Raw genomic sequence first — 24,813 nt, 5'->3', positions numbered from 1 at the left:
CTAGGCCATTGCTTCCGCAAAATCAGAAGTACCGGGATAATACCCTAGATATCACTGAGTATAAAGACCTAGTATCTGTGAAAGAGGGACCTTTCAAACAAGATTTCGGGGGTTACCCATATATCCAATAGATGTTCCCCACGAGATAAGCAAGTTTGAAATTTAGATTATATTTCGAAAACAATTTACTAAATGTATAAAAACCTACTGGCACATCCGCGGTGAGATTGTTTATCACATTTGACTTTCCAATTCTTTCGCATGTTGTGATAGTCCACTGATGTACTATCATTTCCTCTTTTTGACAACAAAAACTCATTTTGGATTTTATCATGTTTTTGAATTTTTCAAAATTTTCTAATGTTTTTGGATTTTCTGAAATTTTTCTTACTTCCTCTAAATTTCAAAGACTTTGAAGAAAACTTTGAAAATAAACTGTACAAGAAAAGACAACTGTTGCTTCAAGCTTCAAATCACCATCCACTTGTCATAAACAATCAGAACTCCCCCTTACAACAAACTATTTTCCCATTATGATTTCAAAACACTTAAGTTTGTTTTAATCAAAATGGTTTTTCCAGAAAATAGGTTTTGTTGATTTTACCAGTTTTAGGTTTGGGATCAATTTATCACTTTGTTTTTCACCCACTTGTAGGTTCACAAACCAAACATGCCACTTGTAGAAAATCAAGTACAACTTAATGTCCCTGATTTACCACTTGTAAAACAAACTAATTACCACTTGTAGATATGCATAATCAAATCTTATACAAAGAATGATGCTAATTCCTGCTCCACTCTTACCAACCTGGGAGCTCCGACAAGTCAGGATTTTTACTTATGAAAAACTGCCATCCAAGCCTGACCAAACTTGGATGTTTCCTCTTCAACTTCACTTGGGTAAAAAGTTGCTTTCTTTGTTTCATAAAAGTCCTTTACCCCTTTAGCCTTTCCCTCGACCATTTTCCCACAAATCTTTTTAACATTTCCATTAAACACTTTCTCAACATCAAATTCTTTTTTTTTTTCAGAATAGAATTGATTCGAGATCTCAACCTTCCCAACTTTTGATTTAAAATTCTCAGCCCTCAATGGTGGAAAATTAACATCATCCATTGGAGGCGCTGAGTTTTCTTCCTTAATTTCAACCTATGGCTCATCTGACTTTGTGGAATCAGATTCATCACCAAATTTCTCAACAAACTTCTTAACAACCCACATTTGGTTGTCATGCTTAGCTCTCTTTTCATAAAAACTTGTCTTTGAACACTCACCAACTTCATATGTTGAATTTTCAAAAATTTTAAATTTGTCAGTTGGTGGTTCATTTTTCTCAACAGCTTTTTCTTTGAGTTTTTAGAGACTTCCTGTTTTGTTTTTGTTGCTTGAGAACAGTTCCATGCAATGTGACCAACTTCATTGCATTTGTAACAGGTTCTTGTTTCTTTTCTTTGATAAGCTCCATTCTTCACTTCCTCTTGCTTCTTGACAAGGAATTCTCTGTTTGATTGCTTCCAAAATGAGCTTTTTGACTCCTCTTCACAGCTTGTCCCTGGAACAAATTTTGTATTTGTATTAGAAGTTTTTCCATGTTTATAATTTTCACGAGGAATAAAATGTCACACCCCGACCGCGTATAACATGCAACCGCGACGGAAACATCGGGGAGTGTTGGGACAGAATTAATTGTTTCACAACTATCGCATACAAAGTTATATTTTATTTATTAAACACGAGTGTTACATTGTTTCAAAACAGGAAATAAAGTGTTCAGAACATATTCAAACTAAGTGTATCTTCTTTTTATGTCTCTAAGGCACAGGTCCGCCCTAGTGTCACAATCGTCATCCTAAGCGATAGCTCCTGAAAACACATGTGAAAGTAGGTACGTCAGCATAAAAATGCCTGTGAGTTACATAGGTTTTGTGAAAATGGGATCCATGACTTGAGTTTAAATAAAACGTTTAATAACAGTCAGTCATGAGCCTTGTAAATTGTTTTGTTTTGTAAATCATATGAAAAACGATAAGATCAGATGATATGTATAAATAAAATGTAAGGTTAAATGAATAACCTAGTAAAATGAGTTTGTATAAGATAAGTTGTTTGTAAAAATAATGTCTTGTGAAGAATATGTTATTTGTGTAAAATGTAATATGTCTAAACTGAAATGATTTAGATAACGCTACGACATGTAATATTATACAAACATTTATATATAGGAAGTACCAGCGGCGTATCCACCATGTTTGTATCATATTACATACGCCACGTTACTCAAACCATTTACCCAAACCAACCACCATGTAAATTGTTTGTGTATAAATCAATTTTCAAGTGTTATTGTGTAAAACATATCAAAATGTCCATGTCTAACGTAAACCACCAAATGTGTATATCAATTGTCAAATTGTTTATGTTTAATGTAAATCATATAATGTGTATCCAAAATATCATGTATGGCATGTGAAATATATCAACTAGGCCATAGGTAAAAATGCACAAAAACAGGGTATTGAATTAAACATAGTTTAAGTCAAAGTTATGTTTTGTGAAAAAATTGCATGCTATACCGATACAAACATTTATGCGGTATTGTGAAAATGCATACATTCAAGCCTTTGTGACTGTGGTGATAGACCTTTAAACAAATTAAAGGTCTATATGTTTTATGTTTTATCGTATTCGGTCATTCCTTCCAATCCAAACAAACCCGAGATTTCAGGAATGAGAGTTGTCAAGTCCTATGGTACCATTACCTACTAACGGGCGGCATGATCGGTGTTAATGAATGTACATTTTATAATTTGAACAAACCAAATGTCATACCAAAATGTGAGCATGTGATGAATAAATGTACTATGTACGCACACAATGGGCATACATAGCATAAAATGTAGTGTAAAATGATGTACTAAGTACGCACACAATGGGCATACATAGCATAAAAGTCATGTAAATCAATGTGCTAGCATGCTATCAGCCAACACACATAGCAGAAATGTAACGTTAATCAATGTACTGAGTATGCTAAGTAAACATACATAGCGAAACAATGTAATGTAAATCATGTACTAATAGTGTACTAATCAGCATAGCAAGTATATGATGTGAAAACAGGAAAGCACGAAAGTAACAAGTAGGCACATGTGTTTCTCCCCAAAACAGTATGGAAACCAGTAAAAGAGGGGACTATGTACTCACCTGAGATTGCTTTGAAGTTCTTGTATAACAACGAAATAATGTTAGAGATCACGGATATCAAACGGCACCTAATATAGGTAACTATGTTAATGTACCGGACCTAAATCGGAGGATTTGGATAGAATGAGGGTTTGTAAACCAAACGAGTATGGAGACTCGTGTAATATGGTTTAATAAAGCCTACATACTAAAATGAAACCTAGCCAAAGTGCTTACGACCCACTACGACCCGTTTAGGTAGCTTATGCTACCTTAACTTGTCGTTCGTGTAGAACGCGTTTGGAACGCCTAACATCGTGACCATAAGGTATAACCTCGGAAGGTTACAGCTATGGTCACCTAATGTGTTTGGTCGGATCCTAATGATCGACCAAATGGGTCGGGTTCGAAAGTATAAGCGATTGTTTAGATCGCTTACCTTACGACCCTATATAAGCACTAAACTAAAAGTGACGAGCTAAGCATGTTAGAACATGCTTAACTAAGTTTAGAAAACAGGTTTGGTATCAAAACAAACGGTTTTGATACTCATAAGTAGTTTGGTTACAAAATACGCAAGAATGCACATTTTGGCCGAAACTACGACTCGTCACTGAGCCTAGATAACGTGGTAATCAGTAGGTACAGTCACTACGGACTATAACCATCATGATCACGCTCAGGTTATGAAGTTCCAACGAACTTCGTGTTGACCATAAGCTGGTCAACGCAGAAAGTCAAACAAAGTTTGACTTTAGCACTAGAAAGCGATTAAAAGAACGAAAGAACACTTACGAAGGGTCCCCGAAAGCTAAACTTGATCCAGGAGCTCAGGTATGAAGCAATGGCATCAACTTAGAGCTCTTTGATCAGTTTTGTGGGTTTCACACCAAATGGGGGGGTATTTATAGGAAAAGCAAAACCGTTAGGATCGTTTCTTGAATTTCGTGCCATGATCTCATTCATACACTTGTCAGGATGTTGTGGTATCACATTATGACCCTAACTCCAGAGATTGTGAAAGGGCATTGCCCTTTGGAGTGATTGAAAGGCCAAAAACAGCAAAAAAACGAGTTTCTGCATCTGCAGGGCTGACGCGGCCCGCGTAAGACTTGGACATGGTCTTACGCGCCCCGCCTGGGACTTCTGATCTGCAACCAACTTTCAGAAATGATAGTTTAGGTCCCTGTTGTGGTTTAAGGCCATTTCCGACACGTTCAAGGCCCGTTAAGCCATCTTTAAGGCCCTAAAATGATGCCTAAACATTGAGGACATGAAATATGCTCAAAAATATGTCGGATGTTGGTTCGTTTGGCCGTACGATCGCGATGTCCGGTTAATTACGACGGAATGCGCATAAGCGCGAAAAACGATCCAAATTGCACGACGAATGGATTTTTGACAAGCCAAACATTAAAACATAATATTAGGATGCTTACATAAATCTTTGGATGTCCGGATGTATTCAGAACGTAAGTTATGCGCGAAAGTGCAAACTTATGCACTTTTTGACACTTTTAGTCCCTGAATGATCCAAAAGTTTATTTTAGCATACCAAACCCCTCAAAGCCTATTTCTAAGCTATGTAAAGGATATTTATGGTATGTTTAACTTATGGACATGTTCCGGAATGTTTGTTACAGTTCAAATTGGCATACTTTCGCAGTTTGTCAAGTTTAGTTCCTGTAAGCGAATTGACTTGTTTTTGCCATACCAAAGACTTCAAAACTTATTTCTAAGTTATGTAAAGGTTATTTAAGGTATGTTGAGTATATGTTGGTGTTCTAGAGTATTTGTCGCATTAAACTGAGTACGTTTACGCACCAGTTTGCGTATAATTCTCCAGAAAGTGAAGTAGAGTTTGAAATTGAACAAAAGTCAAAACATGAAAAATGTAAAACATAACCAAACAAACATTGGGATCAAATAACATTGTTTTATTGACAATTGAACTGTTCACAATGATTACAAGCACAGATGTTACATAAAACCTAAACCTTTCTTTTTGAAATTACCGTTATGGTTTGGTTTCTTTTGAAAACCAGAACCAGAACTGTAACCTTTTTTCTTGTTTAATCGTTGTTGAACTCTTGAAGTGTATTTTTTAGGTTTTGCAGTAAGATTTACATCTTTTATTTCAGAAATATTGATTTCTATTAGTTTGAAAACCTTTTTGATCTTTTCAACTTGAACACTTCTTATTGGAAATTCTTTATCATAATATAATTTGTCAGAATCACTCAAAGTGTATGCAACTTCAAATGTTTCATCCTTCAAATTAGATTTTGATAAAAGAAATTCTCTATTGTAAACCCGTTTAACTGATGTCTTTGAACAGTTGACCAACGAACTCGAACTTTTGACAGACGAACTCGAACTTCCAGACTCGGACTTTGACTCAGACTCCTCATCTTTATCCAACACTTGATCGACCACCTTTTTTATTAACTCGGACTCGTGATCAGTATCAGACGATGTAAAAGTAATGTCAATGTTTTCTGGTAAATCATCGGTTATTTCGGACTTTAACTTTATATTAACTGCCTTTTGGACTTGCTCCTCATTTGGTTTTCTAGGAGAATAACCTTCCCAGATCGGAGGCAGACACTTATTGTAACTGACACTATGTTTCTTACCAGTATCCTTCTTCTTCGGCTTCTCATCATCTTGAAATGCTTCCAAACCTACAACAGTTGGATAAATTCGATCAATCAAATAATCAGAACTAGAATAACTTTGTAATAATCGTCTGATTCTCTCATTCTCAATCTTTTAAGTTTCCAACTCTTGCTTCCACTTTGCACTTTCTTCAATGTAGAAATTAATGGCTTTCTGCTTCGACATCATCACAGCATTCAACATTGTCAGTGCATCTTCTCTTTCAGAATTTGTCTTTTGTAAACCAGTTACTGTTCTGTTCAATACATCATACGATTCCTTCACATAATTGAGATCAAAAAGTAACTTTTCTTTCATATTGTCTTGCTCACTCAGCTTCTCATCTTTCGTTGCACATTCCTTGCAAGATTCTAAGCACTTTAAGCAAGGCTTGATGACTTCCATAATCTTTTCAATTTCAATGATCTTCTCAACTTCAACAACTTTCTCAACTTCAATCACCTTCTCTGTTTCAACAAATTCCTCAGCAATTTTAACCTCTTCATTTTGAACAATCTTTTCATTTTGATCTTTGCTTTTACATTCTTTCTTTTTCAGTTCCTTTGCTGCTCGTTTCTTCTTCAACTTCTCCAAGCGATCTACAAAATAAAATTGAAAGCTTTCAGGAGATAAATGAGCTTTTGCAATATTCATATGCTTTTCTTTCTCAACATCACTACTGTCATCAGTTGGAGTTTGATCAAAAATCATTGTTTTTTCTGAACTATCATCTGAAGAACTAGAATCAGATGGTGTTTGATCAAAAACGGTTGTTCTTTCTGAACTGTCATCAGAAGAAACAGACTCTTCCTCTTGGCTTGACTCATTACTGGCAAACACCTTCATCCATTCCGTCATCAAATCAGGCTCTTGAACTATTTGTGCAATTAAAGCTACAACTTTTGAATCAGGTGGAATGTATTTGTCCCAGCTAAAACCTGCAGCCACTTTTTCATTATCTTGGTCAATGATACCATAATAAGCTTTCTTATTAGCATCTTCGATCATTTTGGCATGAGCAGTTTGTGGTTCCTTTTGTTGATGTGGTTGATGAGCAACTTGTTGATAAATGGCTTTCCGATAGTAATCATCCTTTCCAAATGGATTCTTTGCTCTACTAGGTTCTTGATTTTTGCATTCTCTCTTAAAATGTCCTTTCTCTCTGCATCAAAAACAAGTAACTTTAGATTTATCAAAACCCAAAGTAGAAACATGTGCATCCAAAAAATCATTTCTTCCTGTAATCATTTTGAACTTTTCTGCTCTCCTCAAGACACTAGCTAGGCACCATTTGATGTCCATGAGCTCCATCTCTTCTGCATCAATCTGATCGTAATCCTCTTTCGTCAGCATAGGATTCCCGATCCTCCCTGCAACCAATCCCTCATAAGATTCCAGCACAGTTGCAAGTAACGCCATGTGATCTTTTGCAACTTCTTCAGAAAAACTTTGACCATTCGGGAGATTCAATGCAATGTTGCATTGTATCACGCAACCATTTCCACCTTTTGAACTTTGAGACTGAAAAATTGAAGTTGAACTCTTTGGATTAACACTCGGATATGAAGAAATTCCACTGCTGCTGTTTGGACTTTGATCAACAGTTCCAGATGAGTTTCCAGCACTAAAAGCAGTTTGGATTTTTGGACTCATTTCAACCTCTTGAACACTGCCTTTGTAATACATTTTCACACTTTGTTGACTACTTGGATTGTTCATCCTTTCAATCTTTTGTTGTTCAAGATCTTGACCTTCAATCTTTTCGATGAACTGAGAAATCGTCAAACCATCATATTCTCCAGTGTTCTTTAATATCATAAAAAATGTACCCCATTCTTTCTGAGGTAAAGCATCAGCTAATTTGTCGACCCATTCATCTTGAGGTTTCTCTATTCCTAACAAAGACATAGATCGCACTAAGTGACAATATCTTTCGATTAGTTTCTTTGATGATTCACCCGATAAGCTTGAAAACAGATCAAACTCTTTCTTTAGCATTACTTTCTTGCTCCTGATCATCTTTTCACTACCTTCAAACTTAGTTTTAAGCGCATCCCAGATCGATCGTGCAGTACCATCATGTTGAAGTAAAATAAAGATGTCTTCTTTAATAGCTTGTTGTAACAAAGTAATCATCATCTTTTCAGCTTTGTACATGTCTCTCTTTGTCATTTAGTTCAGAAATCTTTTTGATAACTTGCAAATCTGTACGTGGTTTAATATATTTCTTCTCAATGCATTCCCAAGATCTCAAATGATTTGCTTGCACCCAGTTTTGGAATCGGTCTTTCCGCCCATAATATTCCTCCATTCCCATGAGTTTCGGGGGTTTTTGCAAAGTTCCGGTTTCATTTTCCATGTTCATGTTTTGAGCAATGGAAGCTGGACTAGTCGGGGATGTGGCAAATGCGTTGTAGAATTCTTCTTCCATGATTCGGTAACATGTTTCACAATACAGACACTTTCAAACGAAATTAGGTCCTTTAAACGAAAACACTTCAAGCGAAATAATCACCTCGAGCGAAACTACCCTTTAAGCGAAATTACCTGCACAATGACTTTCAAACGAAATTATGATCTTCAAACGAAATTAGGAATTTCGTTTGAACTGAACAAACGAAATTTAATTCCGTATAGAATTACACACAATTTCAAACGAAATTACAAACTTTGAAACGAAATTGTAATTTCGTGTGAACTAACTCAAACGAAATTATAATTCTGTGCGGAATTAAGTGCAATCTCAAACAAAATTATCCCAACGATGTAATTCCGTGCGGAATTAGAGTGTAATTCCACACGAAATTATGCTGATGTTATCATTTCGGTCCAACTTTTGTCAAATTGATCAGGTTTTAGCTCGATTTTAGGTCCAATTTTCTCAAGGGTTTGATAAAACATAATTTCGCTTATAATATGTGAAATTCAAGCCATTTTAACGTTAATACTTGTTCAATTTAGAAAAGAAGTTGTAGAAGTTAGAAAACAAGATGAAATTAAGCTGAAATCGACAGAACTCCTCCTCCTGAGCTCTGATACCACTTGTAGGATCGTGTACGTACCCGAAATGAGTCGTTCAGAGGCGTTCTACTCAATATGAAAGGCGGAAACAGACATATTGAGTTTGATTCAGCAAGATATTCACTTATAACTCTCTTGTTTATTGATCTGATAACAATTTACAGCACAGAGACACTTCAACAGAGCTTCACCGTCGGAATACACCCTAGTAATTTCGTACCAAATGACACGAAATAACACCTATATATAGCCTGACTAATTCTGAATGAAACATCCTCAAACGAAATTACATCACAAGCGGAATTACATTTTCAAACGGAATTACCAGATGGTAATTTCATGAGGAATTACCTCTTTCATGCGAAATTAGCTCTTTGACTTGATTTCTCGATCTTCGTGCCCTGAACAATGCAAGACTCAATACAAGACGAAGTCGACAGACGCATGCACCAACAAACAGTAATCAGAAATTCATTTGTCTTGTAAACTAGATCATGCATAGTTATTAAAGCACATATTACTATTCATTTAGTGTACGGAATGTACGGAAAAGTGGCGGTTGTCACAGTCTCCCCCCGTTAAAATAATTTCGTCCCGAAATTCAAGCGATGCCATCGGTCGCAGGGGAGTTGTGAATCAAATGTGGTCACTTATGTTTGAAATTTTTTCTTTATGTTCCCATGTACTCTGGGTCATGATATGAATTCTATTGTACTCAAGTAATTCAATTACGTCTTTTCTGTATCTTGTGGACTCTTGGTCCGTAACCTTAACAGGTTTCTATAGTAATTTTGTCGTTTTGTCATTGACGTGAATCTTATTTGTGGGAACAACGACTGTTCCTTGAGTCAGACTCCTCTAAAGACTAGACACATGAATGTGTCGCGATCACTACTGATCTTTTTCTGGAAGTTTCATCTTGTGAACAATGGTTCTGATCCCTACATCGGGGTCCAACCTTTACGTTTTCCACACCACACCACGCCTTCTCTAGGCGAGGCTCCCATTTAAGTCATACTTCTTATCTCAAATTCTTACGATTTCTGCCGCTCATCGGCGCAATCTTTCTGTATTCTGCGGCTGTCTCGATATGATCACATATCTGAACGATTTGCCTCTAGTTTTTCCTGAACCAACTCGGGCCAGTAGATTGTTTATCTTCGGTCTCCATTCAACACGACGGGGATCGACATATTATGTTTCATCTAAAGCTTCACACGAAGCGGTTTAAACGACGGTGTGATAAATACTGTTGTAGAAAGACTCCACTAAGGGCAAGTGAGTGTTCTAACTTTTCATCAAAGTTTATCACACAAATACGTATCATGTTCATACAGTTTGCATCATTCAATAGCTTAGTCCATCTACGTTAATGTTCAAGTTCTTACGATCAATGGTGTGCTGCAACCCTTGTGGTCAGTAAAGATCGTGCAGCGTTTTCTTTCAGGTAATGACGTCAAATTTGCGGCGCGCAATTACTATATCTAGATCAAGGTTTCTTCTCATGATTCCTTAATCAATGTGTCGCGTATGCAATGTTGTGGTCTCGTTGCATCGACGTCTAATCGAGACTTTGTCGAGGAGCGTCACATAATTCCAACTCTAACTCCTTAGCTCTTGATTGTAGGGTTGGCATGAATCTCGTTCTTATCCACCATGTATCTTAAAGTTCTCACTTCGCGAATTTCGAAATCCGCTTTTCGTCATCATAGCACATAACTGTTCTTTCTCGAAGAGTTGCAAGGTAAATTGCAGCTGTTGCTCACGACCTTCCTTGGTCGTTGGCCATATAAGAATGTAGTCAATAAATATAATCATGATCTATCCAGGTATGGCTTACACGTTCGATTCATGAGGCCTACGAACATTGTTGTTGCATGTGTTAAGCCAAATGGTACGACAAGGAACTCGTAATGCTCGAAGCGAGTCCTAAAGGTCGTTTTAGGGATATTTCCTTATTGTATTCACAGTTGGGGACACCTTGTCCTCAATTCAATTCCTTGAGTGGTAACTATAACCTGACGATTGGTCGGTTCATGGCATCAATCCTTGGCAAAGGATACCAATCCTTGATATCCAATTCTCTGGAATATATGCAAAATGGAAACTGTCAACTTTCTCCTTGTGTCCTTAACTAGGGATGTCATGTTCTTAATTTCCTCTGTCTAGTAGCTCTTGCAGTTATATCGGAGGTTCATGCTTCGCGGACGAAGATAGTCAGTAAGACGTCATTCGGCACTGGTGCCGCTCCCGGCACGAGGTTCATCCTAAATTCCTCTTGTCGCTGCGAAGGGGCGTTCCTGGCAAGTCTTCAGAAAAGACTTCTGGAACTTCTTCCATAACGGAGATGTTTTCAAGCTCTATACTTGGATATCCAATCCATGCTGACTATCATATTATGACTTCTCAAGTCTATGGTAGCAGAAGGTTCCGGCCTTCTGAGTCCCAAAATACAATCCTCAATTGCTTCATCTGCCTAAACCAGTCTTCTACATGCCCATTTCTAAAGAATACGGGACATCTCTTTTACTCGAAACTAGGCCAAGCAGTTTCTTAAGTTCTAAGCATGCGAGGTTAAAGTTGATGCAAGTATTAATTAAAAATATATGCATAGGATTGGTTAATAGGGAACGTACCCGTAACCGCATCTAGATCCTGGCGTGTTTCACGAGTTTCGATCGTGAAAACCCTTCCTTGCTTGTTTCTTCCTAGGGTAATCTTTCCTAAAGTGCCCTGCTTCACCACATTTCTAGCAACCTGGCACTCTACCTTTATTTCTTTTGTCTGGGCCCTTCGCCCAACAAGCATCCTTGCTGTGTCCTTCTTTCCCACACTTTTCGCACTTAGGCCTCAGACATCGACCTTCGTGATGAAAATTGCATTCCCAGCACCTCGGTTTAGTCCCCGAGTAGACCTTATCACCAACCTTATTAGTGGCTCCATCAGCTTTCCTGCCACGCGGCGAGTTCACTTCCTTTCTTTTATTTGCTCTGGAGCTTCCATAGCTAACTTGGGTGCCCATCTTTAGATTTGAAGACTTCCTTTTCTTGTTGCCTGATGACTCCACATGAGTCTCTTTCTTGTTATCTTCAGATTCCGAAAATTTTCCCATGCGTAGAGCTTCTTCAGTAAGAGTGACACTCAGATCGATAGCCTCTGCGATGGTTGCGGGCTTTGAGGTAGTAACCATGCTCCTGATTTGAGGTGCAAGTCCCCAAATGAATCGTCCAACCCTCTTGAATTCCGGCTTGACTAAGTAGGGGACGACCCTAGACAAGTCGTGAAATCGCTGGATATATTCAGGAATCTTTGGCCCGTCCATTTTCAAATTCCAGAACTCCACCTCAAGCTTCTGGATTTCAGCCCTAGAACAGTATTTCTTTTCCATCATTTCCTTGAGCTCGTCCTAGCTCAGTGCATAAGCAGCATCTGCACCAAGGGTCTGAACCTGAAGGTTCGACCAGGAGAGTGCGCCATCTAAAAATAACCCTAAGATAAAGGTAACTCTCTATTGGGGTGAACAGTTACTCATTCTTAGCACGGAGTCAATCTTTTCTGTCCAACGAACAAATGCAACGGCACCTCCTATGCCATCAAAATTTAATGGCTTGTAGTCCAGAAATTGTTTATTGGTGCAGCCAGTTGGAGGGTTATTTCCGGAAGTGCCACCGTTGTGTTCGGAGCGGAGGGCTTCATGTCGTGCAATTGCTTGTGAGATGCGTTCTTGCAGCTCGGCTTCTGTCCTTGGTAACATACTTGAGTCTGCGTCTCGTCTGGGCGGCATTCTCTTCTGTCAAAATGGTATGAAGTAGGTTAGACAACATTCCATAATTGTCTATGAGATACATAGCACCCTAGGCCATCATGTAATCACCCAATTCCACATGTATATACAATCAACAATGTATGAATGAGGAAACAATTACTGAGCCTTCATAGGCTTGGAAACTTGGTTTATTGTTTGTAATAATGTATTCGAGGCTACATCGCCCTGGTCATACAAGTTTCATAAAGTGGTAGAGTGTAACGTTACTGAATCTTTCTGAATGTTACTCCTCTTCTCTTGCTTAAATATCGTTTCTCAAATGTCTCGCACACGGGTAGACATGAAGTAGGCAAGACAGGTTTCCTACTTTATAAAGTGCTAAAGCACTGATCTAGGTATTGTCCTACCATTTGAAGGTGTGAACACCTAGAGTTTATTTTTGGAGGGATGGTGATCATCAACCTGACTCGCAGAGTCCACCAGGATTTCCATGCACTACAAGTTGTTATTACGTGGGCCCCTGTAATAATAAATTGTCTTGCGCAGTTACCCCAATTTCCTCTCATCCAAGCAGATGATCATTCAAGGAGGGGACACTACTGTCCTTATACCTCTGTCATGGAAAGGACCATTGCAGTGGTCCACGCACTAACACTCGTTATCGTTACGCGCGCATAGGCATGATGATTAAATGAAGTAGGAATAAAAAGAATTCCTAGTAGTTGGAGGGGCACCTTCAAGATGAATACTTCATCTTCTTTTTCTGGTCAAGTATGTCGTCAATCTTGCTTCACAAAAGCTGCAGGGATCCCGTCCCGCTGATTAAGAATTTGTCCAAGGTTGCCGCCTCTGCCTCGTCGTCACTATCGTAGTCAGGCACCTTCGCAATCGAGAGAAAAGAGCAGCCATTTCCTATGGAAGCAAGCTCAGAATCTTGTACTCTAGCCATGAGCTTTGCAAAGTACGCGAGGTCGGTAGCTTCATCGTGCGAGTTACGTACAGTAATAGGAGTCGGAGTCGAAAGTATTTTATTCACGTCAATAATCATTACGTACACTTATTCGTATGTATGTATGGATAAACAAATATGTTATTTAGCATAAACAGGCATTTCGATGCATCATATTACATATAACTCTCGTTTAGGGGGGGGGGGTCATTTTTCTAGTTGTCGATTCACGACTGAGACACAAAAACGCTACTTGGTACTAGTTATCACCAAGAGTGTATTTTATCTTTGGCAAGTCTAACTCGTGTAGACTATGTCTTAGTAGGCATCTTATTGAGGGTATTCCCTACTAATATCCTTGCCTTGTCTCATCTTTGAAAAATGTTTGACTCATGGATCTTGACACTTACGTGAATGCAATGAAAAATGTTTTTGCAAAATGTTTTTGTGAGAGAACTCTAGTGATTGTAGTCTAGACTCGAGAATGAATCATAGTTCACTACAATCGAAGCTCTAATACCAAACTATCACACCCTGACTTTTGCGGAAGCGTATGATGTGTGACTGGTTTAATATCATTGCATTCAATCGTAATAAACAACTACATGATCAAAACGATGTTCATCCATTCATAAAATTTGAGTATTACAAACACTAGTTATTCAAGTTTTTAAACACAACCTTCGACTAGGTTACAAACCAACAAAAGTGGATGACATCTAAACTTGAAGTCTACTTCTAGAAACAACACCCGCGCCCAAGATCCAACCTGTCACCTGAGTACTGTAATTCTTGTAAATCTTTGAGAGACTCCTTTGTAAACAGGTACGAAAAGCGTGTATGAACATAAATGTTTTACAAGGACTTTAAGGCATGTGAGGACATAGGAAGCACTCGTAATGGCTTATACCCTTGTCGATTTTCCTCGACTGTGTCGATTAACCTCGACTGTGTCAATTTACCTTGACTATGTCGATTACCCTCGACTGTGTCGATTACCCTCGACTATGTCGATTAACCTCGACTGTGTCGATTAACCTCGACTGGGATTCCGAAGCACTACTAGGTACTAGTTGTGACCATGAGTGGGGTTCGACCGTACCCGTTAGATCTAACCCTCGTCCCTAATTAAGTACTAATGGCATTTCTGTATTTAGTCTATGCTCACATGATCTGTATTTCATAGGCATTTCATACCGTTCAAGTATTCGTAACATGTATTTCACCCCCGAGAGTTATAAAACCAAAAACAGTTAAAGAAAAGGGGGAGCATGAACTCACTGTTTTGCGTCTTCAGTACTCGTATTTCAAATCTCGTCAGCAAACACGACTACCTACAATGTGCTAGGGTCTATTAGACGAGCGGGCCGTGCCTTGCCTTGGTATTCATGTTTTGAGTTACGTTTCCTTTATGTATTATCGGAAGTTATAATACTTCTCAAGTTTTTATTTTTGTATTTCCTTCCCAAGGATGGGAGTATTTCATACCTGCTTATTTGTAGTTTCCAAAATAATATATTTTCAAGTCTCACTTCAGGAAATATATTTAAACTTGTTTTGTCCCAAAAATAATGTACTTCAAGAAAATATATTCTTACTTCCAAAAATAATACATTTTCTTTTTGTCGAAAACATGATATACCTTGTAATAATAACGAAAATCCTATTTTCATTTCTTGTGTCCAAAATAATGTTTACCAAAAATATACTTACAAATGTAGTTTCCGGAATATCTTGTAAGTTACGTTCTTCCATTTGATTTCGTAATATTAAGCGTGTAACTTATATATCTATTCCTTGTGAGTTTTGGTATTATTTTGGATTTGTAAGTTCTTGGTATTTGTAAGTTATATTATTTTCCCTAAAATAATATAACTACTCCACAAAGATTACAAATATTCACACAAGTGTCTTTAATATGAAATATATATTCTAAATATATGTTTATCCATTTTTATTTGCAAAAACCAACCTCCGACACTTGTATTTTGTAACAAAATGTATGGCAAAGTTTATATTTGAAAAACATAGTTTAAAATACACTAGTAAATACTTGTCTAGGAAATATTTTCTAAGTGTTTGAATTTTTAGAAAATTTCGCCATAGTTTCCCCTAAAAGTGGAGGTGTCCATGCTATTTAGCATATCATTTTCTTTTCAAAAATCATTCAAACAATCAACAACAATTCACTAATGTAGGATCGTTATCACGACCGAAATGAGTCGTTCAGAAGAGTTCTGATCAATACGAGAGGCGGAAACTAACGTATCGACTTTGAAACAGCTTAATTTACACTCTAATTGTCTTTTTGATTGATATAACAACGTTTTACAGCGAGTAGACACTTCAGCAGCACTTCGGCTCTGGAATCGGAAAGTTACAAATGAAATCCAAGGCACTACTATTTATAGGCCTGCCTATTTCGCACGAAACAGTCCAAACGAAATGGCATGTGTCATTTCATGCGAAATGGCCGTTGCCATTTCGTATGAAATGGACACATCCCATTTCGTGCGAAATGCACACTTCCTATATATTTCATATTTTCTCGTATATCGTGCCATGGTCTTTCTAATCTAATACAAGACTCGATACAAGACGAAGCCGACAGACATATGCACCAACAGACTCCCCCTTAGATGTTGATGAAGTCTTCAGTGTCGGGTCATTCAGAAACGACCGAAACAAGTCGTTCAGAAGAGTTCTCGATCAATACGAAAGGCGGAAACAGACGTATTGACTTTGTATCAGCTTGATATACACATTAACTGTCTAGTTTACTGATTTGGCAACGTTTTACAGGCTAGAGACACTTCGGCAACACCTCGGCGTCCGGAATCAAAAGTTCTACAAATGAAAGACTCAAGCACCATATACATAGACCTATGATTTTGTACAAAATCGTTATGTGTCATTTCGTGCGAAATGAACACTTGTTCATTTCGTGCGAAATGACCTTTCTCATTTCGTGTGAAATGACTTTATCACACATATTTTCTCGTTTTCTCGTATTTCATGCCTTGATCTTTCAATCCTAATACAAGACTCGAACGAAGACGAAGTCGACAGACATATGCACCAACAGACTCCCCCTTGGATGTTGACGAAGTCTTCGGTACGAGTCTTCAGCATGTCGACACTTCAGTCTTGATCAGTCTTCTCGTTCTTTTCCAAAATGTTCTCCATTGTATGAATACTCAATCTCTATCTTCTCTTTATCAACATCAACACTCCCCTTTGAATGTTGATTTCTTAAAATCTTCAGCATCTACAACTATTCTTTCTCGGATGATGTTCCAGGATCTATCTCTGGCTCTAACGTCGTCAGACTCCCCCTTTCATCAAGCTGGGATCGCAGTCTGGAATTAGCTATCGCCTTTGAGATCGAATCCTGGCTCACACTCTACTCAGGCTTTCTCAGGATCTGAAACAACTCCTGGCTTTCTGTAGCAACAGGAACAGAAACCTGGTTTTAACCTGCACAATTCTCTACCACTTGTAAGATAAACAGTTTTGACACTAATAAACTTCTTGACTTTGTAATTTTCAAAATGTTGATTCAAATTAATGAACCATTTAAAACTTTTCAAGCTTATTTCATATCTTAAACAACTTTTCCCAACTCTCTGTTCATCATGTTTAGCATTTGGAATTTTGAAAATCAGCTCTCCAATCATCAGTTGTCAAAAATCTTTTTGAATTTTCAAATATTTATGCTAAAAACACAATCTTTTTGGATTTTTGATTTTAATGAAAGCAGTAAAGAAATATTTACAAACAATAATTTTTGTGAGTTTGTGTAAGAGGATCATATCAGTTTTTGAGACATATCACCAACATCGTTGATCTTGATTAATCATTAAATCTTAAACAAATTCACTTTTGATTGTCAGTATTGTTGTCCACCTAAACTTCTACACAAGATTCAATTGATTCGAGATACGAATTAATGTTTTAATGACTAACTTACTCATGTGTCCCACCTCAGAATATACTCCTGTATCAAAATTCCCTAGATTCAGTCTTACAGGTGAGTATACCAATCTGATATCTGTATTTAGATTAGTGCGAGACCTTGGGAGCTCAGGTACGAACTACCATTCGATCAAAGAGATGAAGGCTCGACTTTCGGTGTGTTCCCTTTAGGGAATCTTTTCTTCAACTACTATTGATTCATATCTTTCGATATTTTCTCAATTTTTTTAGCAGAGGGAAAGCTTTGAAAGCGCATTAAAGTATTATACGAGGAATAGGCTATTGCTTCCACAAAATCAGAAGTCCAGGTATAATACCCTAGATATCAAATAGTATAAAGACCTAGTATCTCAGAATCAGGCAATCTCTCAAACAAGATTTCGGGGGTTACCCATATATCCGAGAGATGTTCCCCACGAGATAAGCAAGTTTTGATATTTAGGTTTATATCTCGAATACAATCTACTATTTGTGTGAAGCCTACTGGCACATCATTAGTGAGACTTGTTTAAAAACATTTGACTTTCCATTTCTCTAGCATCTTGTGATAGTCCACTGATGTAATATCATTTCCTCTTTTTTTCAACAAAATTCATTTTGAATTTTTTAATGTTTTTGACTTTTTCAAATTTTTGAATTTTTCTAAAATTTTAGACCCCCTAAAATCAAAAATATGTTTCAATTTTGATTTTCTGGGAAAATTTGAAAACAAACTGTACAAGAAAATGACAACATGATGTGAATTGCATCAATTCGTCATCCATTTGGCATAAACAATCAGAACTCCCCCTTACAACAAACTAATTTCCCATTATGATTTCAAAACACTTAAGTTTTTTTTAATCAAAATGGTTTTTCCGGAAGAATTAGTTTTGTTGTTACCACTTGTAGGATAGGGGATAAACTCATCACTTTGTTTTCTCAATCACTTTTACGAAAGTTAAATCAAGTACAACTTAATGTCCTTGATAAAACATTTCTCAAGAAAGATGTCGATTCATACTCCACATGTCACACCCCGATTTCCACGTGTTTCACCGGTGGGCCCGGTGGGGGATTACCGTGACGTAGTTGGCAACAATATAGTCAACCACACAATATATTAATGCACAGCGGAAGCATAAAGATTATTAATGCACAACTATTGAATGTAATATTCAAGTATCACAATCGTCGAAATATAATCCACAGGGGATCAAAATAAAATATAAAATATTGTTCAACAGATTATTGGCATCCCAAGCTTGCGAGACTCTAACGATGCTAAGGAGTGGCCAGCCTATTACGAGTAGAACCTGCATTAATCTTTTTGGGGAAAATACGTCAGTTTACACTAGTAAATACATTCAACCGACACTTTTGTAAAATGTTTAATAAAATTGATTTGAATGCACAAGGCACAAACTCTTTATAACATGGGGTAATTTATAATTAAGTCTTGTAAAAGAATTACATGTTAACTATGCGTTCGGTCGCCCGGGTCGTGCCGGGTTTAAGGTTAATAAACACACCACATAGCATAAAACCGCGGCGGGAAAACCAACGGCTATACCTTTATAATTAAGGACACATTGACGGGTGTACGCCTACACCCGCGTGTCTAGGTCGTGGCCATTACGTAAAATGCTGCCAAGGATATCCGGGACATGGTCATTAAGCTCCCAAAGGCGTAAAGCCAACAAAACGTATTTAAACGGGCCGATTAAATTATTCAATTAACCACCATATGATGGAAGATTTAATGCCCGACCAAGCAGTAATTTATATACCGTAACCCAAGCCCGTATAGGGAAAATAAGTTAAAAGTATTTACCTGAGCAAGTATTAATCCTTAATAAACAATTGCAAGTTTCTTTTACTGGTCTCCTATTCTGGAACGAAGGTTTAAAACAACCTATTAGAATCCTAACGGGTCTTTAATTTAGCCTTAGCTTAGACCGGTCAGTTTCAAAGGATAATTACGGTTTAATCGCGTGAAAGGCGAAAACCGGGAATGGAATGTGGTTTGGACCCAACAAGTTTGAAGACTTGTTTTATATGGGTAATATAACCACATTCTGGATTTTGAGGTCAAAACAATAAGGTTTGACCCGTTTCGGCTAGTTTATGTAAACTAGTTACATAAACCGGACCGTGCGCGCAAAAGGCGTAACGGGTAACCGTAAGAGTCCTACACAAGTTTCCTAAGCCAATATGCTTTAAAGAGGTTGTGGTATCAGTAGGATACCTTCCATAATGCTCGTAACGAGTTTAAATCCATTATATGCCCCGTAGGGGTATTTCGGTCATTTTAAAGATTATAAAAGAGGTTTCTGAGTTCTACAGGAAATCTGAGTTTTCCGAACAGTTTATAAAGTCCAAAATACTCTATTTATTATTTAAAATCAGTAGCAACTGGAATCGGGTCAAAATACCATGTAGAACTCAAGTTATGCTCGAAAAGGGTATATTCGGAATTTACCGAACCGATGCCATAACCGCAGGTTATGAGCAGGTTAAAAATAATTAAAAATCTTTAAAATTTCCAAAATATTATTTTACATCAGTGTGTAAAAGGTTTGGTGTTGAAATCTGGGTTTAGATAGGCTTTATGCTAAATGAGCCGTTTAATTACTAAAGTTTCCGTAATTTTAGGGACATGCTTAGAGATCAGCAACCAAGGTTATTGTCTTTTCAAGTGTCCAAAATTCTCGTTTCAAAGTGAAAAGGGCGTTACGATAAACTTTTAAGCATTTAGCGGAAATGTGCTAAAGACTCGGACAAACAACGAACCGGTCATAGAGGGTTAGAAATCAGCAACCAAGGTTATTGTCTTTTCAAGTGTCCAAAATTCTCGTTTTAAAGTGAAAAGGGCGTTACGATAAACTTTTAAGCATTTAGCGGAAATGTGCTAAAGACTCAGACAAACAACGAACCGGTCACAGAGGGTTATACCATCATGTAACCTGGTCCTAAGAGAGTCCTAAGGCATATCTAAACCGTAAAATAACGGGTCAGAACTGAAGTCAAAGCAAAAGTCAAAGTTTTGCGACTTTCGGTCCCGAACCGGGTCAAAACAGTAAATGGTCGGATCAAACAAGCTTAGACTAGTTAATATACTTATTATTATGTTATATGAGTGTTAAAACAGGTTACACGCTATCTACATTACCGATTATGCATAAAATCGCAAAATAGCATTCTGTTGACTTTTTCTAAGCAAGTTTGACTCGCTAATCGGACTAGTTAGAGTGGGAATCAGAGGGTGCCCTTTTATAGGTTTAAAGCCCACATGATTACCAACATATAACTACCTTTGATTCGACAAACCACTAGACCATTTGTGATTTATAGTGAAGTCAATCGTTAATTACGACGGATTGACTTTTAAGCTAAAACCATGTAAAAACTAAACCACAAAGGGTTAGGCATACTTACAGAAGCTTGGTGCACGACCAGAGATGATAGAAGAGTGTTCTTGAGCTCCAGAAGTGATCAAGAAAGCAGGTTTGAGGTGTGGTTACAATGTGCACAACTTATGGCCTTTTATAGTGAAAATTGGAGCACAAGATCATTACAACTAAGGCTATAATTGTTCATGGATGATCAACATGTGTCCCTGAGTGCTAGGGGACGTTTAGGGGGCGCCCATGCTGCCATAATTGCGTTCTAAGGCGGTTAAAATAGCAAACAGTGAACCTGTCCCCGAATTCTGCATCTGGCGCCTTGACGCGGCCCGCGTGAAGGATCAGGCTACCCTTACGCGGGTCGCTTGGATCCTCTTGTCAGGCAACGAATCTGCATATGGCTCGCGGCCCGCATAAGATCACTTGCATCTCTAACGCGGGTCGCGTGGGACTTGATTTCCAAGATTTTCAAATCTTTTGCCATTATTGCCCTGGCCTTTCGGTTTCGAAGGGGTAACTTTGCGTTTTGGGCCTCGTTTATTTACGAATAAGGGCCTCGTGACTTTTACCCGCGCCGTTAAGTCCCCGGTTAGTTTAATTACTATCCGAAAAGCTCTAACTTTCATTGTTGACGCTTCTAACCCCTCGCATACGAAATTGATCATAACTTTCTCGTTTTAAAACGGAACTTCGCGAAATTTATATCGTATATTCTAGTGAGCGTAATTTACTGTTACAAAGCCTCGGGTATGTTAAAGGGTCACTCAGAGGTATAACTTAAACATGTTGACACAATTAACCCCTGTAGTTTGTACTCTCTCACTTTCTTCCGCATTTCGTTCCGTACGATCGATGATTTATACGTTCGAAGGTACGAGCATCATTTAGGGTTACTGTACAGTATATTTATCCCTCGTTGACATTTTTAACCCTCGAATTTACATACTTTCAATGTTTGTCAGCTTTAGTCCTTTATTCAGTATTTAACACCACGTGTAAACTCAAGACACGTGTCAATACGTTATTGGACGCAAAATTTCTAGGTGTTACACCACACTTACCCACCTGGGAGTTCCGGCAAGTCAGGTTTTTCATTTGAAGAGATCCACCCAAGCCTGACGAACCTTGGGTGTTTTCGAGTGATCATCACTCGGTTTCTTTCCAATTTCTTGTTTCAATTTTCCGTTTGACAATGATGGGAAGTTTGCATCATCTATTGTCTTAACGGAATTCTCACCTTTTACCTCAACAAATGGCTCCTCTTGTTTGGACGAACCAGATTCATTGCTCAAACGTGGCTCCTTTGACTTTGATGAGTCAAACTCATCGCCAGAAGATGGCTCTTTTGTTTTTGCAGAAACAAATTCATCGCCATTCTTTATTGGAACCCGATCCTTACAAGATTTAGGTTTTCCAAACTTATCAACCTGTGACATGAATGATCTTTCACAGTTTCTTTTATACTCAAAAACTTTGATAAAGACATTATCTGAAAAATTAACTTTCTTTGATTTTTTATCAGTTTGATTAGTTAATTTTTCTTTCTTTATCCTCTCTTTTGTCCTCAGATTTGTATCTGATGAATTCATTTTGCTTGACTGACCATTTTAATGGAGCAAATCGATTCATCGATTCATCAGAACTTTTATCTGAATTACCCGAGGACAAGATCTTTTCAAGATACTCTCGTGCTTTCTTCCTTTTCTTTCTCAGTCTATCTTTCTGCCCTTGTGAAAGTTTTACTTTCTGTTTTTTCTCTTTCTGTTCTTTGGGCTTTTCTTCGACTTTGACTGATTTTTTCTTCACTATTCTTTGAGATTCATCCCTCGATCTTCCTTTTGGTCTCATTGGGCAATCTCTGGCAATATGACCTCTGATTTGACAGTTATAGCATCTTCTTGTTTCAAAACTCTGACTCTGGCAGTTAACAGCAATGTGTCCTTGAAAACCACATTTGTAGCACACCCTGTTATCGTACCATTCACCACTTTCACACAACACACTCAAATCATAACACTGTTTAGCCTTGTGGTAATCCTCACTCCTCTTGTAAGCTTGATTTGACTTTTGAGCACTGTGGTCAAACCTGCACCTGTCACACCCCCAAATTACCACCTAGGGTATGTCCCTATTGGAGGTGCAACGATCCAACAAAGAGCCACCAATCATATCAAACACAAGTTATAATGTATTAAAATACCCAATTGAAAGAAATGTATCGTTTGAAAGTTAAACCAAAACCAAAGTATTAAGCGGAAGCATAAAGGTATAAGTGCGTAAATGAATGAAAACCCAATCAACATAATTGTTTATTATGACCACAACCACTCCAGCAGCATCAGATGGCAAGCTCCCAAGTCCCTTCAATAATTACCTACAAGCATGTAAACAAGTGTGTCAGACTACGCTGGTGAGTTCAAGGTTTTGTTAACAAGTTATGTTACCATATGTATGTTAATGCGATTTAATGTTGCGTTACGATGTTGCTCATGTTAGATACCCTAGGGAGTGTGCCCATAAGTATCCGGGGAGTGGGTACCCCTTAACGCCCGTTTGCTATGTTGCCATCGTTAGATACCCTAGGGAGAGTGCCCATATGTATCCGAGGAGTGTGCCTCTAACAACCATAGCCATACCCAGATAATTAGTTCACGCCCGTCCTTACGGCCCGGTGTGAGGTTTCCCACCTAATAGCGCTATCAACTAAATACCTCCATTGCCCTCCAGGCAATAACCAAAACCGATTAAGTTATTTACCCAATGTTTCCCTTCCAAATGTTTACCCGTTGTCCCAAACCACCGGGACGCATGCTTGAGAAAAGTGCAGTGAACTCACCTTTGGTTTGCTCGGTTAGACTTAGTTACTTGTATTATTGTGGGACACCCCGAGCCCTAGTATGGTTTCAATGGTAATCAGTTCCGTGTACATAGCATTCACTTATTCATCATATATACATGTGACAGGCAGGTACGACACACATTATCATACAAGTTATAACAAGTATTCGAGGTATATGCATCTCCATAATACAAACTCATATATCATAATAACACACATCGACAACTCACACCACCTTACGACTATTTCGGGTTACATAGACATTGTATCGAAACCACATAAAGCCCAACCCAAATATGTCCCGGACCACCATACTTACGCATTTCTGTTTCAACTAGTAGCTCAGTAGAATAGGCCTGATTATGATCTTGTGCGAGGCCCAGTTGTGTGAATTAATAAAAAGTAAGCCCCTCCCCCCATGTAACCGGCCCACCTATGAGTTGTGCATTTGAACTCCTATCTCAATTAACCACCAAGATCATATCCATATTAATTATTAACCAACAAATAATAGTGGCCGACATTGCAAAGGCATCCCAAATGATATTCATTGGACCGATTTATTAGTGGTGACCAACAATTTATCATGCTCATATAATTCAGCCGATTCATAATCATTCGTTTCCACTAATATATGGCAAGTGATCAACAACAAGCATGGAATATTATAAACCTATCCTACTCCACTAACTTTGTATGTAGCCTACATAGCATCGGTTCAAGCATGTGCATGTATTGTCAACAATTCATTTATAATAGCATGTGAGGCAATTGATTGTGTGCCTGCCATGTTCTAACTTGATTTCCTCAATGTTTGCATGTGATATTGGTCCAATTAGAGTATAATCTTATCATATATTGTCGGCCATTTAGCAATCCATAGTTGTATGCATGTGCAGCCATTATAGTTTGCATATAAAAGTGATATTGAAATTCAGAATTTATTAAAAGACAAGTTCGTTGTTGAAATAGACAACCGCCACTCGAACCCAACCACATCGGTTTCATACTCATGGCACACTAGGTCAGTTATCAC

This window comes from Helianthus annuus, chromosome 14 (genome assembly GCF_002127325.2).
Source record: "Helianthus annuus cultivar XRQ/B chromosome 14, HanXRQr2.0-SUNRISE, whole genome shotgun sequence".
Lineage (NCBI taxonomy): Eukaryota > Viridiplantae > Streptophyta > Magnoliopsida > Asterales > Asteraceae > Helianthus > Helianthus annuus.
This window is presented reverse-complemented; position numbering follows the sequence as displayed.